This window comes from Tursiops truncatus, chromosome 18 (assembly GCF_011762595.2).
Source record: "Tursiops truncatus isolate mTurTru1 chromosome 18, mTurTru1.mat.Y, whole genome shotgun sequence".
NCBI lineage: Eukaryota > Metazoa > Chordata > Mammalia > Artiodactyla > Delphinidae > Tursiops > Tursiops truncatus.
Window position 1 is genome coordinate 45,342,558 of NC_047051.1, and position 18,335 is coordinate 45,360,892.

At 35.9% G+C, this 18,335-nt stretch overlaps 1 pseudogene; it reads right to left on the minus strand.

The window, feature by feature from the left end:
* Positions 1 to 3,929: 3,929 nt before the first annotated feature.
* LOC101327648 (SERPINE1 mRNA-binding protein 1-like) lies at positions 3,930 to 5,322 on the minus strand (annotated as a pseudogene).
* Positions 5,323 to 18,335: the final 13,013 nt, after the last annotated feature.

Sequence of the window (18,335 nt, forward strand, 5' to 3'; positions counted from 1 at the left end):
AAATGTTTCAAATATTTTAAATGTAAAATGCATTTAAGGTTTTTTTCGTGTTATGTATATGCAGTTATGGAAAAATCACATGCTTCAGATCTTTTTACGTTTCTTCAAAGCATTATTTTAAATGCACACTTTGAGGCTTTTCTTTTCTATGTTAATAAGCTCTTTACCTGAACTTCTATCAGTAAAATGAAGGAAGAGCCAAGATATAATCAGTAAGTGAAGATACTAAATCATCATATTTTTAGGTCAAAGCTTTCTCTTTTTCATCAATGGCAGCTTATTAATGTATTTAATTCTAACTTTATCTTTTGAATATAAATTTAAGAAATAAATGAAATTTGGAGTTCTCATCTTAACACCAATATTTCTAATTAGTAAAAGAAATTTGTAAGCTAAATAAACATCTTCTGTCTGGAACATCATCAGTTCTGGCCATGACTCCCTTGAATAAAATTTATTTATTATTTTTAAAACATCTCATAATGTGATATCATGTATTTTATTCATATTATCTTATTTTGAGTTTTGTTTGAAAGGATTATTTGTTAATTAGTAATGCGGGATAGTTATTCTGAAGCTAGTTTTCTGAATAAGAAAAATGTTTTATGTAGCATTTATCTTATTTTTTTACATCTATCTTTTTTCACATGTGTATTTTAATCTTTTGAACATTGGTTTTTCTGTACTTTTCTATAACATTACATAGTTAGTCTTAGATTCATGTCTGAGTTTAACCAAGAATTTTTAAAGACTCTTGAGCTGGTTTCAATTCATTGTATGCGATGCTCTAGCTTTTAAGATTTCTTACTTAAAATGTGAATAATGGAAAACCATATATAACAAAAATATCTTAATTTTGGAGATAGATCATGACTGTTATTGTCCAATAATATGACAAACTCTGCTTCTTAATGTGGGTGTGTCAGTGTGTGTGTAGTTGAAATTTTAAAGGAATTGGGATGTTGATATGATTTTTGTTAAAAATGTTTTTGAGAAACTTGTAAGATAAATTTAGCACCCAAAAGACAATTCCTGCTTTTCTATAAATCTTACTAAGTATCACATAAATGAAGTTAAACATGCTACTTTTTTTCAATATAATTAAGTAAAAATAAGGACAAAAAACACATAAAACTCTTGAACTCCAAAGGAGTAAGTTAGCAGCATTGAGTGTAAATAATGTTTATGGAGTAAACATAATTGGGCTGCAAGTGAAAAGAGGTTATATATTTAAACCGACTCAACCATCAGTGAAGATATTCTGGAGGAGGTGAGTTTGTTGGACCTGTGTGAATAAAAGACAGGGAAGACTTTCTTGGATTCCTTTTTTCTTTCTAGCTGGTATTTGAATAAATGTGAGTGGGTGAGATCACCCAGGCAGAGTGTGAATTGAGGGCAAATTGAGAAGTGTGAATTGTAAAGCAAACGGGGTCAATGAAACAATCCAGGGGAGACACATAGTTTAAAAATGAATACCAGAAACACTAAAGAAAATAAGGGGGAACAAAAAGCAAAATGGGGGCAAATCAGGAGAAAACAGTACCTTGGAGGAGAAATATTGGGGCAAAAGACATTTTGAGCAAAGGGAACATAGGTATTTGAAAAGGAGAAAGTATTCAATCCATTAATGCTATAGAAAGTTCAGGGACAGAAATTCTCCCACAGCTGGATAATTTAGAAGACACTGGTGACCTTTACCAGAGGAAAGAGCAATTGCTGGTATTCGATGCCATATTTCAGGGTGACAAGCACTGGTGATTATTGGTGAGTAAAGAGGGGAAAATAGAGACAGCTATTATAGACTATTCTCTCTGGAAATTTGGCTGTGAATGGACGGGGATAACGGGATATGGGAATGGGTCATGTCAACTACAAATTGGCATTTTCCATTGGCACTTGCCATCTACCTCTACAAGGATTAAATCATGTGCAGCTGCAGCTGCTGACTTTCAACACCCCTTAAAAGGGGTTCAGGGTGGAGAGCTGAAATGAGCTACTCTGTGCTCTGGGATACACTGGCAGAACAGGTCTTCAGATAGTTAGATATTTTCAGGAGCCAATTTTATGAGCCTTATATCTCCTCATATCTAGAAAAGCACTAAAATCCTCCATGGTGACATCTGCTCCTCGTGACTAGGAGTAACCTGCATGAAACTAGCAGAAACCTTCTGTAAAAAATATGTGCTTGATTGCATGTATTCCCCCCTCACCAAAATCACATATATACTGACCTTCCCCCCTGCCCCTTTGGGGCAGTTTCTCAGAGCTATCTGGGATGCTGTCTCCCGGCCTGCAATCTTCATTTTGCCCCAAATAAAACTTAACTCTCAACTCTCACGTTGTGCATTTTTCCTTTCTTTTTTTTTCTCTTTTGTGGTACGCAGGCCTCTCACTGCCATGGCCCCTTCCGCCGTGGAGCACAGGCCCCGGACGCACAGGCTCAGTGTCCATGGCTCACGGGCCCAGCCGCTCTGCGGCACGTGGGATCCACCCGGACCGGGGCACGAACCCGCACCCCCAGCACCAGCAGGCCGACTCCCAACCACTGCGTCACCAGGGAAGCCCTGTGCATTTTTTCTTAAGTCGAGAGTCACATAACCTTGGAGTAAACATAGGGTCATAATAATTGTAATAAAACACTATTTTGGGCCATCCACAAAATCTTTTCAACATTTTAGGGAGTCCCTGAAAATGTATCATTTGCAATCAAAACCCTAGTCCTTGAGCCACACGGAGTCCCTCATGCCTCCAGCATGTGTATGTCAGCACAGTTCTCTCAACTTGATGGCTCTGTTTTCTCTCCAACTTTGGCTGCTTTTGCTGTCGTTGCTGTGTGACATCACCAATTCCTTTTCTTTTAAATATAAAATACAACTTAAGTCACTGGGTCCTCTTCCTCCTTTTTTCTGATGTGTGCCGTCTTTTCCACATCTTTAATTTCTGCTGTAACAGCACCTCTCTGAAGTGGGGAAAACACCACTCTAATCTTACAACTACACATAATGAGCTTTACAGTATGGAGAAAGCATTGTAATTTCCTTGAATGGAAATTATTAATTTTAAACCACAAAACCTAACCAAATCCCATCACACAAAAAAACTAAAAATATTTACCCTGTATTGTTCTGTCTCTACCACATGGGCAGAGTAGCTGGGATTTTTTTCCCTGATACTAGCGTTATGTCATTTTTAACATCTTCTCTTCTTGGCATTTGAACAGAAGCTATTGGAGTAAATAATAGAGCCACAAAATAGTCTGAGTAGCACATACTGAATCAGTATTGATGGAGCAGAGAAACTTGGAAGAGCAAATTAGAAGTAATCCCATGGACTTCAGAGCACAGAATGAGAAGCAGATTGGAAATGGCTGGCTATAGATGGATTGAGAACATTTATGTACTTCCTGGATTTTGCTTTAAAAAGTGTACCTTGAGTGAGGTACATAATCTGAATGAGCAAATTAATGTACAATAATTAAATATCCAGCCAATAAAGTTACACCAAGTAAACCATAGCTTACAAATCTCAGACACTTCAGAAAAATTTTAGAATCACTATTTGATAGGCTAAGACAAAATTAGTTCAGTCTCATTAAAATACTGAAATCAAACCTCGTTATTTTTTTAATCAACATGAAATTAAATGTTTACTTTTCAAAAATTTGTTGTCATTGCTCACTAGAGAAAATTAACTGTTTCATTATTTATCATTAGTGGCTCATTTATGTAATGTGCCACTTTGTTTAGGTTTTCATCTTTGAAAAATTAACAATGAATTTGGTTTCTTTGAGGCTCCAGACCCTTATATTTATATGCAAAGTTGTCCACAGAATCTATTTTATGCTATTCTTTTTTAAACTGGTACACACTCTTCACACCTATATTTCAAATGTGGAAATGCATATTTGCAAGCAGTAATACAAAAGCATTCATGAAGAATGCATAATCTCTGAAAATTATGAAAACATCCCCGCTACCAATACATTTCTAATTACAAAACTGACTACCATATTGTTACTTCTGTGTAGCAGGAGAAGTTCATTTTCAAAACAGATAAAATTCAGTCTTTAGATGTGAATGGTATGAATGACAGTCTTTTCTTTCTTTTTTTTTTAAATTTCTTAGTTGTTTGGGATCCTTAAGCATGCAAGCCTCAAAGGGGAGGGTCCACAAAGGAACCAGGGTTGTCTTATGGCACCCAGTTAAGCCAGAGCTGGGAATGCCTCTGGGTCATCCATGTCAGGAGCAGAAGCACTTGACTTGTCAGTCCTGATGCCATGGTTTGGACGTCCACCACGCCCACGGCCACCTCGTCCTCCCCTGCCACCATGTCCTGGGCGGCCAGGCTCTCAAAAATTGATCTCCACCTGAGACGTTATATCATTTGCTGGCTTCCGGAAATGGTGATCCATAACCGAGTCTTCAGCGTGAACCTCTTCACTCTTTGACTTATGAAGAACAAATCCCTTCTTCCACTGCCCGTCAGCACCTTCTTTTAGTTTTCAGATGTTAAATTCTACTTTTGCCCGGTCCTTATTTTGAATAGCCTTCCACGCATCCAAAGTCATTTCTTTTGGGTCTTCTTCCTTCACTTTTCAACTTCATTCTCCTTATTTTCAGTGTCTGCCACTGGATGTTCTTCACCTTCAGGTGTTTCCTCAGTCACATTTGATTGCTCCAAGTCAGTTAATTCATCTTTGACAGTTCCCCAGCTGTGAGATCCGCTACCTCCACGCTTGTCCTCATGGTTCAGGCCAGATCCGTCACTTCCACTATGCCTATCAAATTCACGTTTGTCACGAGAATCAAAGCCATCTCCCAGGCCCATTCCCCGTCCACAACCTCCTCGACCTCTTCCAAGAGGTCGCCACCAGGGAAGCCCCCCACCCTTTTCTTCAAGCGGCTTTTCAAATCGTCTTTCACGAGGTGGTCGCCTTTCTGGTCTCCTATCAATTATCTTTTCTTCACCCTGAAGTTGTTGATCAGGTCTTCTCCCAACGCGTCTTTTTCCTTCTTTCTTAAGTGCCACACGTGGCTGCATCTCCTCCTTCTTGTCAACCACGCCGACGCTGGGAGGCAGCGGGTTCTTGATGTCTTTCTGGGACTCTTTATGCAGCTGTTTGCCCACCGCGTTGGAGTTTGGGCTACGGCCTGAGCTGCGCTCTTGGTCCCAGGGCCCCCAAAGCCGCCCCCGCCGGCTTCTTTTTTCTTGTTCTCTGCTGCCTTCAGCACCTCGAAGGGGTCCGATTTGTTGTCAAATAGCTGGTCGAATCGGTTGGTGACCACGCAGCCGAAGCCTTCCTGTAAGTGCCCAGGCATGATGGTGGCTCGGCGTCGCGTTCCTCCACGGATTGCAGCAGGCCGCGCCGAGCTGAGTGCCTGCTTCAGCTCTTACCACAAGATGGCCAGGCTATTCTTTTTGAATAAATTCTTAAATGAACATTACTTCCGCTTTCTTCCCAAGACCTTTTTATATTCGTATAAGATTGTTATCCAGATGATTTATTCTTTGCTGATTAAAGATGAAGAAGACCATAAGTTTATTAATTGTTAGATTTATATGTGCAACGTGAAAGTGAGTGAATCAAATGTAAATCCCATGTCGTGTGCAAATGCACAATAGATTTATGTAATCTAACAAATTTATAAAGGAAATTTGACGGTATGCACTAAAAATTATTTTGCGGCACACATAACATAAAATTTGCATTATAAACCAAGATACTGTCTGCAACTCACATATGCAGGGGAACATGTCTGCATCCTCAAAGCCGCTCTAACCCTACAAGTACACATAAAGAGCTTTATAGTATGGAGAAGGCATTGCAATTTCCTTAATGGAAATTATTAATTTTAAGCCACAAAAACAAACCGAATCCCATCATGCACAACCTAAAAATCTAGAATCCCTAATGTTCACCAACTTTAGTATCTTGAGCCTTGAATTAAATTTGTAGAACTCAAATCCTACATGCACGCATACATCCTCTGGATTAGACAATGTGGTTGTCATTCTAGCATTATATTGCTTGAGGTCCAATGTTCTCAAATTTTTACTTCCAATTTTCATACTTTCATCTGTACTTATATTAATTTTGGTCATGTTTACCTTAGAAGTAGACAAGGGTGATAATTTATTTATTTTAGATGATACCTAGCTTATTTAGAGCAAGTAATTTCATACTCTATGAAAATTAAAATATTGTGATTATGAGACTTTTTGTCAAAATCAAGATCTATTGTTAGGAGACACTGACATGATGCTTTATAACTTTTTAGTCATCCAGCCAAAGGGTAGTTTGGTTTCATAGATAACTATGTTAATGATCATTTCAAATTTTCCTATTATTAGTGCAGCTTTATATTTAGAAGAGTTGGTGAATAAAATAATTATCCATCTTGACTGTAGAGCTTGTCTTTCTAACTGTCCTACATAAAATCTTTAGGCAGAAGAAACAATCAAAGCTTTGTAGAACAAATGAATTAATTGTAAAATTAATTGGGCCATGTTTCTACTTTTAAAAATCAAGTTACATTTTAGTGAGTCTGTGAACACTTTTACTAAAGAAAGCCACAATCAGACTGAATATACTAATGAAATTGTCTCCCTACATTTTAGGGAATTATCTTCTGTATCTTATCAAGGATGCTTAATATATATTATAAAGCAAAATTAAGAAAAAATACTAAAAAAAATAACGGTGAACTATTTCATATGATTTTCTAGAGATGAGAAACATCACTGATTTGCCAATGATACAAATGTTTTTTTGCATTAGCTTTTAGATTGGAAGGCTCTATTTCCACAGATTTCACATTAAGAAACTTTCATTCCCTACAAATACTGACTCCATAACAATAGCCAAAGAAAGTATGCTTTGTACCCAAATTGGCTGATATTTCACTCATCAGTTTTTTTGCTGATTTTTAAAATCTTGCTTTAATATTTGCATCACAGCACCAGAGAAATTAAGTTAGACACTGCAGAGGAATTCTGCAACACTATAAAAAAAGGCTTCTGCAAGTTTGTTTTTATTTTTTTTAAAGAATGGAGTCAGTGTGTCATTTTTGTGCCCTTTAGTTAAGTGAATATATCATAGTTGTTTTTTAGTGAGCTTTATAACGTTGAGAGTTAGAAAGCTTACTTAGGTATAAAGATCAAGTTTATAGCACACAAAGAGCCAGAGTGGTTATGAAGGAAAGAAGAAAGGGAAAGAAGGGAGAAGGGAGGGAAGAAGAATTTATTTTTTACCAAAAAAAAAAAATCTTTTTTCTTACACGGCTACATATATGGTTTTAATTGTCCTCCCTCAAATGTGTTTTCTCATGTGAGTTCTGTAGATGTCCTCAGAGCAGCAGTTTCTTGACAATTTCTTTCACCATCACTTGACCTTAAAATGTGATTGTGTGGAATACTTTAACACTCCCACAGACCCAAATGTAGAAAATAAATAACTCACTATACTCACATAGTAAGAGTGAAACAATTCATAAATATTTATTGAGAGAGTGAGTAGAGCTTTGAAATGAGAGTGTGGCTCTGAAATTGAGGTCGATCTGAGTTGTGTTCTGGTGTCAGGATTTAATTACTGAATGACTGTATCCAAGTTTATCATTCCCACCGGTACTGTATGGCGGCATCTCTGTCTTCTTGATTTAATTCTTGCTTTAGCTACAGTATAAAGCCTGGCTCTCAGTCACTATTTGTTGAATGTATTAATGTATAAGCACTCCCCAAAGTTATCATCAAAGTAAGAAAAATAATTGGTACCTTAACAGGTACAACAAAAACTCTATGGTCAATGTTTCGGAATGGAAGAATCAGATTTCTGAGGGGAAATGGCATTTCACAGTCGATAGGACTGGACCAGGAAAGATCCTGAATGATAGGTAAGGAGTTTGGCTGCTTTCTTAGTCAATTTAGAGTCCTTCTTAGGATGCTGTCTTCATTTCTATTTTACCTGTTACTTTCTCAGTTTTGCAAACCCAGGGAGCATGAGTCCCGGACAAGGGGAGTGGGGAAGGGGAGGAGAGGGATTCAATATGAAGATGTATTTCCAGTCACCTTGACCGGAACTGCTTGATCTTGCAGAAACTTCCTCCAAGACCTAAGTAAACTACAGGTCAGGTCAGTTGTGTCTAAAGGAAGACATGGGGAAAACTTAATTTGCTTGCTTCCATGAGTCAAAGTTGTGTCCAAGGCTCTTTAATTCTCTTGAACTTCTAAGTTTGGCTTGCAGCCCTGAGCCAGACAAACAATAGCCTTCACTCTCACATTAACAAGGCAGCCCCAGAGCAGTGAGCAGAGGTGTACTTCCTTTGCTTTGGAAATTGTACATGAGGTGTTGAGATGGCATGGCCATGAGGTCGAGGCAGTCAGAATTATTGCACAGAGTGCCCAGACAGACACCCTGGCCCTCACTCATCTGAACTTTTTATAACACAGAAATCAAATTTGGGGGATTATGCTGCTGAGATTTAGGGGTAGTTTGCTATTGCAACGTAGCTTAATTTATCCTGACTAATATAGAAATTGCACAAGGAGAGGACTGTTGCAATAACAATAAAATTAAAATATGTGACATTAGCTTAGCAATCGGGCTAGGGTAGCATGGAAACAGACATTGGAATTTGGAAAGATGGCAATCCATATTTTACAGAAACAAAATATTTGGTAAAACTGTTGCTTGTTATGATCTGTGAAGAATCATGTATGTTTAATGAACTGGCAGCATCAGGAAAAGGGTTGGAGGACAGATGTTTAAGTGTGCTTTTTGTGTAAATGACTGCATTTGGCATGATATCAGAAGAGGTGCATTTCAGTAAAGAAATGAAAGATATTCAAGAGATTCCAAAAATTGAGAGACTTATATTTTAAGAATTGCTGAATCATTTGAGAACAAAAATAGAAGGTCTCTGCACAACAAAGCCTGATTAAAACCTGGTTTTGTGGCAAAGATCACACCAAGGAAAGGGCCTTCGCACTTACTGTTTTAACCCCGGAAGAGTTTAAATTGACTCGGAAAAAAATCAGGTTAAGGTGTAAGTTTCACTCAGAAGCTAGAAAACCTCAGAGGATTGTCCTTCAAATTGAGAGAGAAGTAAGAAAACCAGAAAAGAGAGAAAGAAAACAGATCTATGAACTGCTTAAAAAAGAAATATCTGTGGAGATAGTTACTGGCTTGTGGAACTAACCAGAATCAATTTTTTAAGAGAGTTATACTGCCAAAGAAACTCTCGGCCTGGACTCAAAAATTCTGTGACTGTTAGAGATTTAGATTCTGTGACTCTCAAATCCCTAAACTTTCTTGAGCAGAAAGTTGCCTGAGAAATCTGTTATGCTATCAGGTAGAACACATTCTCCAATACCATTACTGATGTGGTCCAAGAGGATAATAGAAAATTTATATGTTTATATAATAATAATAAAATTTATAAAAATAATACATCCAAGTGTACTCGTGGATAGATGGATAGATGGGTGAAGTATATAAAACATTCAATAAGTGCTGTGAAGATAAATCATAAGGATGAGAGGATGGGGCAACAAGGGGGTCAGGGAAGGCCTATTTGAGACTACAGTTTATCACATTTACACACTGTTGACACTGTAACTCTAAGTTCAAAGTTTATTTATTTATTTTATTTTATTTTTAATAGAGCTTTTCCTCAGGTACCTCTATCTCTTCTGTTTCTTAGCACTGTCTGCCTCTGAAATATTGGTGACCTTGGTGTTCTGTCCTTGGCTTGTCTCCTTTTCTACCTCCATCTGCCCTCTCTGGGCAATTGCATCATGTTTTCATTCATTGTTCATTCATTCATTCATTCCACAAGTATTTTTGAACTGCTGTTATATGCCAGGTGCTGTGCTAAGCTCTAGGGAAACAACAGTTGCTCTCAGCCTTAGAGTAGAATAGGAGATAGAGCCATTAAATAGATAATTACATGTATAATTATTTAATTACAATTGTGGTAAAGGCTGCAAAGGAAAAGTGCAGGCTGTTCTGAGAATGTGGTAAGGACCTCTAGAGAGAACAAGGTAGTGGGGAAGCTTTACAGACAGAGAGGACAGTGTATGCAAAGACCCTGAGGCAGAGAGAAGTTACTTTCAGGTCAGTGGCCCTTTGAAAGTAAGGATAGAGGATGCCTCTAATTTCTATTTGTATCTGCAGCACTGCCACAGTATTTGGAGTAGAGCAAACACTCAACAAGTTCTTCTTAAACAAATATCTTAAATAATTAGTGATGGGGAAAAATAAACCCAGTGAGAAGACAAATGGAATAGTGGAGAAATTAGCAAGGATTATATACAGTAAAATTTACATAACACAACTTGCTAATAAGATTCTGTTAATTCTTTTGTTAGGGACATAATATTATTCAAGATGAGTGTCAACTTTATGAGTCACCCATGTGGGGTTTAGAACTAAACTAATTCTCAAGTTCAAATTCAATTCTCATGGCTTATAAATTATTTTTTCTTGCTATCTGAAATGAATGTATGTTAAAAAGAAATACGAGCTGGGTTTACTTATGTAGTACTCCTAATTTAAAGTTGGGATTTACAGCCTACATTAATTATATAAGCTATAAAACAATGGTTTTTTGCTCTGGTTTGAAAATTCACTTCCTCTCCGTAGTAGCACGATGCTTTTTTGTTGTTGTTGTCGTTCTTATTTTTTGTTAAAGCCATAGGAAGAAAGAATGAATTTGAGAGTACTTTACTATCCCAATCTGTAAATTGCTTATCACTTTTCACTGTGCAGTAAAATCTACATATATTCTTTTTCATGTATTACCTAGAAGGAGAATAGTATTATATTTATGTCCTATTTTATAGCTGAGTGTTTTATGGATTCAGATGGGGTTATATGGTTGCCAAGTAAATCAATATTGTAATTCTATCTTCTAAGTATCTCTTAGAGTTCTCTGCCTCTTGCCATTTCCATTGCCCCATCCTTTCAGATAACCATCTTCTACGCCTAGACCTTTAGAAAATTGTCCTAACTCCTCTTCCTGCAACTGGGTTTGTTGCCTCAATAGCTAGAGTGATTCTTTTTTGGATACATACCCTGAGAATTTTATTCCTCCTCAGAAATGTTCAGTAGAGCCTGGGAACAACTCAATCTGTATTGTAAAGTGTCAGGAAGAGGAGTCATGGCAGTGAGTTAGGCATGAATATAAACTCAATAGAGGCAATAAGATTGAATTTTCAGTAAATTTGGCCAGAAAGGAAACGAGAAAAAATGGGAAGTTGAGGGAATGAAGGAACCAAGAGAAAGATGGGCTAATTATTAAAAGAAGGTCTTAGAAGGTCTGAGGAAATGGGAGAGAAGGCACTGATGAAGGTATTAGTCTCACAGAAGAATGGATGGATAGGTTGAATAGGTATCTTCCTGAAAGAGGAAAGACAGAAGAGAAGTGGAAGATGATGTAAAGATATTAAAACATTGAAAAAGGAAAAAATTGAGGAAAAATACATTGGATGACCTTCAACTTTCCCTTTAATGAAGAGGCAATATCATCTATAGAAAAAATGTATAAAAATTATAAATGATCCCTAATATTATACTATATGGCCCCTAAAATAAAGCAGATATTAAAATTTTAATACTTTATTTTATGAACTGAACAAAATACTTGCTGTGAGACCAGACAACTTCTTCTGACATCTTTCCAGTAAAACTAAGTGATAATGAGCACAAACTATGAATATAATACAATTGGAGATGAATTACATACTTACGCTACTACTGTAAGAAAATAATCATTTCAGAAGCCATAGTTATGGTCAAAGACTGTATCTAAAGTGATACTATGCTCAGATCAAACGTGGGACACAGAAAACATTATTTAAAATAAATTTTAATGATTATACTAATAGTTAACATGTTTTGAAATCTCACATTAAAATAAGTTATTTCCTTTGAAAAGGTAAAATTATTAACATTTATGTGATGCAAAAAAACCTGAACAACAAAGTCTGAATGATGGTGATGACAGATGGTAATACTATCATTTAAATTAGTATTTTCCCATAAATCATTGGGAAAATCTGATTATAAAAAGGCAAAGCAGTTTAGCAAATGGTCATATTTCACATCATAAATGTGAAATATAATTCTATTGTCTATTCTTTCTATGAAAAGTTAACTCCTTCAGGATGTCTTAATGAATAATAAAACTGACTTAATTTTTCCCACTGCAGTCAACTTTTCTGTCATGTTATTAATGATTAATAATGACTGTATGCTCAATCGTTTTTTTCTTCTCCAGATAAAAGTAGTATTCTAACATAAGACTTTTTTTTTTTTTTGCTGTATAGGGGGTATAAAGATACTCTGAACATACAGAACAGCTGAAATAAAAGAGAAATGTCAATCAATATCTCCACTCTACTCAAAATAATTAACTTATAATACCTAGGCTTCAGTAAGTTATTTTATCATGTTCTAGAAGAGATGGCATATGTTTTGCATGTATTACATTATCTTCATTGGTATTTTTACATTATAATACAGTGGATTTGAATTTAGAGCTAGACTTTTTAAAATAAGAAAATACAGTACCAATTCAAGAATATCTTAGCTGAATAAAAAATGACAATCCATATTTTTTTAAGTGTAAGAGTTCATGTTTGTATAAATGTTTCTCTACACATCTGTAAGAACAGCAGCCTTTGACAAAAGTCTAAAAAGCCCTATGAAAACCAAACATAATAACATTGTTATTCTGCTACTTATTAACAGAACAATGCTTCCTATAACAATTAGATATGAATATTGCAAACTGAATTTAATATTAAGCTGTCTTTGAAATGCCACTTTGCAGCAGGTTTTCAAATGCTTAAAGCACAGCAGGAGATTAAGTCCATCTTCAAATATTAAATCAAAACCTTTTTTTAACCTGATAAATCTTACCGAAAGCAAGGGCTTCTTTTCAAGAGGGAATTATTCAACTATCAGAAGAGAAAACGAAACCTCCCGACTATTGACTATAGTTGGTACATGATCCATTTCTACAATAAAATACAAAGGTAGAAAGATTAGATAGTATAGATAGATAGATAGAGAGAGAGAGAGAGAGAGAGAGACGGAGATAGATAATAGGTGATAGATGGATAGATGGATGGATGGATAGATAGATAGATAAATAGATAAATAGATAAATTGACAGGGAGATAGATAATAGATTACATAGATAGATGGATAGAGCAATAGGGAGATAGATAATAGTAGATAAATGATAAATAGATAGATAGATAGATAGATAGATAGATAGATAGATGATAGATAAATAGATGATAGATGCAACAGGGATAGGACTCCCAAATCGGTATAAATGAACACTCATTTGCACGCACTTTTTATGACTGCAGCCCAATGTTTATCTTAAAATGATAATTAGGTACTTCATCATTTAACTTTTGTTACGTTTACATATTACTTCCCATCCACATAAGCTTGTTGAAGGTCTTACATTTCTTTGTATTCATGAAAGATGCCCAACATTTATTGGTTTGACGGTTCTTCGTAAGATGTTACGAATACATCTATGCTCAGTGTAAAGACACCAACAAAGTAATTTTCTACCTACGTACTTAGTTACCTATCTACCTCCTATCCATCCATCTAACTAACTAATTACTACCTGCCTACATATCCATCATTAATTTTCTCTTCTTTGCAAGGTGGGAATTTCAGCCAACGTGAGAGTATTCAATTCTCAAATTCATCACATGAACTCTAAGAGTCAGCCATCCATCCTGTCACACGTGTGTTGAAGGCAAACTGTCCTGACGTTAACTGGCAGCCTGATGTGGGTAATGCCTGTTTTCCACATTAATTAACTCTCTGTGGAACTGGAATTCTCTTCCCAAGTTGCTCCTACAAAACCAACCACCAGGAAGCTTGAAATAACCATTTCACTTGCATAATAGAAAAATGCAATAAAAAGCCAGAACAAACACATTGCCAGATATATCTAAATGTCTTAAATAAAGTGATACTTAACACATTTGAGTTTAAGGAGAATAGCTAATATAATCTTCCTAACAACCTCAATGACACTGTATTTCTTTTCCTGCTTTTGCTCATCCTTACCTTTTTTTTTTCTAGGTGAGAAATGCAAAGTGTGGGCCAACTGAAGGAATTATTTTTAAGTAGATGTTATTTCCAAGAATTTATAATGAGATGATCACTTTTATTTCTTAAAGCCAAACAGCTCAGTGATAGATAGGAACAATTCAGCCCTAACTTATCAAATAGAGAGAGGCAGATTCACTCTGTACACAAGGTTATTTGCTTTCTCTATTTTATGAGCATTGCCACTCTCTTTAAAATTGAGCCTATAAATAATATATAAGTAGAAATCTATCAGATTTTGCTTGTTTACTTGTATAATACTGATAATTCAAGATTTATATCTTGTATTTTAACTGAGAGAATCTGATTAAATCATAGACTTACTGAATATAATTTTTCAATTCTATAGATTTGGCTAAAAAATTAAAGTTATAGAGACTGAATAGATTTACTGGTTGAAATAAAGTGCCACAGTGGAAATATGAAAGTGGTTTCAGAGAATAATAAATACGATTCCCAATCCTAGCAAAGCCAATTACCAACTGTATATCAGGAGTCAGGTTCCTTAATCTTCAAGAGACCGCAGTTTCCTTATCTCTAAAACTGGGATACTAATCATATCTACCTCATGGAATAAAGCTTAAAAAATGCTTGATAATATTTTAATAGAATATTGAGTGGGATTTTTCACATGTCCTGGAATTGGTCGTTCTTGTCCAAAGTTCAGATGAATAAGGTACTCAAAAGTCTACTTTCTTAAACAAATCCACCAATGCTCACTAAGGAAGAGGTAGAATGGATTCTACCACCACCAGAAATCACAACTTCTCTGGCTATATAAGAACAGGCTGGAGAGGAGGAATTAGTCATATTCTGCATTGTAAAATGTATAGTGTTTGAGATGAGTAGGTTCTTTTCACCCCTTCCTCTGTGGAAGAAGGGTGGGTGACCTCCCTCTCCACCAAGTCACTTTGGGGAGGACTTCAATAAAATCACTCCTAGAAACCAGGGCTTTCTACAGTCACGGGAGCTCTTTGGCTGTACATGTGAAATATCTGCTGACCCACTCTGATTCTGCAATAACTACAGGCCTTGGGAGAGTTGATGATGTGCCTCCAAATTTAAAGATATCGGTATCTGCTTAGTGTCTGGATTTAAAGAAAACATCAGGCCATGAAGTGAGATGCAATTGTAATTTAGCATATATAGAAAGAAAGTCCTATTGACCTCTACCCCATCTCAGTATTTCCAGAAAACAAAAAAGAAAACATCATTCATGGTTTCTCTCCTTCCACCTGAAAAAGCACAAAGGCCAGAGGAAGAGGGAGGGGTTGTAAGACTGCTCAGGAGACTTAGTCCAGGCACAGAAACTGCCTACTTCGGGTGTGTGTTGGCGGCTCGGGGCAAATAAAATTGTCTTCTGGCTGCCTTCTCTGCATAGATCTTAACCTTGGAGGTGGGAAGGTTAAGCTGAACATCACCCAAGGAAACAATGAGCCACATCAGCAGAAACCAAAAACAGAAATGAGAAACATTATAGTATAAGTAAAGCCAGATGATTTAACAAAAATCATTCAAAACTTTCATTTGTTAAGCAGTAATCCATTTCAATATTTTAAGTGATGAGGACAGGAAATTGAAAGGAAAGAAGAGTGTGGGGAGACAAGTACTTGGGTTAATCCAGCAAAAAAGTGGTAGACGCTTTCACTGCAAACTGCATGACATCCAAGTGCCAGACAAATCTACCTTACATATTCATGTGTTGAATGTTTGTGATGTGACTATTCAGAGAACTAACAATTACTAGTTCCTCAATCCCACAACTAGACATTTTATGTTTGTTTCCATACTATTATTACTACTTAATGCTTACTATAAATCAGGCATTTTGCTAAGTGCTTTAGTTATATCATTTTATTTTTTTACTATCCTCATTTTTAAAGACAAGAAAACTAATACTTGGGGAGGATAAGAAAGCTGTCCAAGATTACACAGTTCTCAAGAGTTGACCCAGGAACCAAACTCATATAACTCAAAAAGTCCATGTCGTTAACCAATGTGTGTCCTGCCTCCCAATTTTTCTTCTTAACTGCCAAAATTAACCCTTCTCAGGATCAGACCAGATTTAGTACATGATGACTGTCTCATCTTTGTTCATGTTATTCCTTCTACCTGAAATGTCATCTCCTCTTCTCCTGTACTGTACAAATCTTAGCCATTACTCAAAGCTCATCTTAAGCCCCATTGGTCTTTTAGGAGTACATATAATGCACAAAAGTTATATGTAGAAAGTGGGATGAGGTACACACACACACACACAAATGTATATGGAAAATATATTGGACTGATTTTACAAAAATAAAACATTTTCAGTTGTTTACTTTCATGTTAAGTTACATTTTCCCATCATCTTAAGTCCTTTTCCATCTTACTATTTTCTTCTATGTAATTTTGAAATTTCTGATGTTCACTAACAAATTTCTGATTAACTGGCTTTATGAATGTTTGCTTCTGTTTGCAGGAAATTTCTTTTATAGTTTCTCCATTATTCAGAAAACTTTATAGACAAGGTTATAATTTATGAAATGAGAGATCATTCTGGAACAAGAGACCAAATAGATTTTTAACTACTTCATCAAAACCATCCATAAGTAAAACAAAATACAATGCCAAGATAACCTTTGTAGTTAAGTTTCTAGCAATTAATTTTTTTTCCCTTTAGTGGTGATGAAATATAAAGGATATAATCTCCTTGTTTCATTTCTTCGGAATTCTTTTCTCGTGAATATGACTCACTATCTAAAGTCCCCAAATATGATTGTGTCAATTGACTTTATTTGTTAATATCTCCTGATTTTCCCCCATCCTTGAAACAGAGCAATTGATGATGGAAAACTCCAGAATTAAAATAACTGTAGTCAAAATCCTGCTCCATCGCTGTTCCAACATCACCCACATCTGTGATCTTGGACCAAATTCTCTTACCCTCATTTTTCTATCTCAAAAACAGGGGTAATCTTACTTAACTCATTTAGGTTGTTAGGAGGTTTACTGAAACAATATGAAGTGTCTAGTAGATTGTTTGTCGTATGAGTAAGAGCTTACTGGTTATTGAATCCTGAATAGCTCTAGCTCTCAGATACTTTCATCAATTTGCTCTTTAGATATATGCTTGCATTCATTAGTCACCAGTTACTTTATGCCTTGATTCCTTAAGGCTTAGATCATAGAATATTTGAGTCACACAACAAAAATACAGCCCAGCTAACACTTTTTCAGTGGTTGCAAAGTGCTAAGCATTGTAGAAACACTTCTTATAGATAATCTTATTTAATCATCACAACAATCCTAAGTAAAAAATGGCAGAGGCTGCTAATAAACACAAAAAACTCCATCTCCCTTTCTTTCCAATCAAATGTCTTCCCAGATAGACTTTATTTTCCAGACTCCTTGCAGTTACATATGACCATGTGGTAAAGTTCTTGCAAAGGAACTTTGAGTGGAAGTCATGTATGCAATCTCAGATATATAGGGTTTTCCTCCTTCACAATATCTTTTACTTTCATTCTCACAGGAACTCAGACATGGCAACTACTCCACTTCCATCATGCATATGACAACATCACTCTAGGAATTGGCAGGATAACCTAATGGAGGATGTCTTTGTCCCTGAATCACTGTGTGGGGTTACAGTCACCATGATGCCTCACATCATTCACCTCAGAACTATGTAATAAACTATATCATTAAGCCACTGTATTTTGGTATCTTTTTAATTACATTAACTTGACTTTATCCTAATAATACAAACAGTATTAGCTTTATTTTACAGATGTAGAAACTGATCCTCAATGTGTTTATGTAAATTGTCTAAAGGTTACAAAGATAGTAATTGGTTGGGTTAAGATTTGAAACTTAGCTAACTTCTATACTATTTTCCCCTGGTAGTCATGTTCACTGAGAATGAGTACTCAATATTTGACTGTGCCAAGTCTTATATACTTTGGAAACAGGGAGGGGGAGGCATTCTTGATTTTCCTAAATTGTATGCTTTTACATTATCTTTGAAGTTTACACATTTGGAAGTGGTAGGGCATATGAATTGAAATTTTAAAACAGAATATATTCATTATAATATAAAAATTAAAATTTCTGGAATGCCACTACTTTCAGAGAAAACAAGATCCAGACAGCAGATCTTAAAGTGGTGAAGGCAAATTTTATTCCAGAACTATTGGAATAGGGGAAAAGA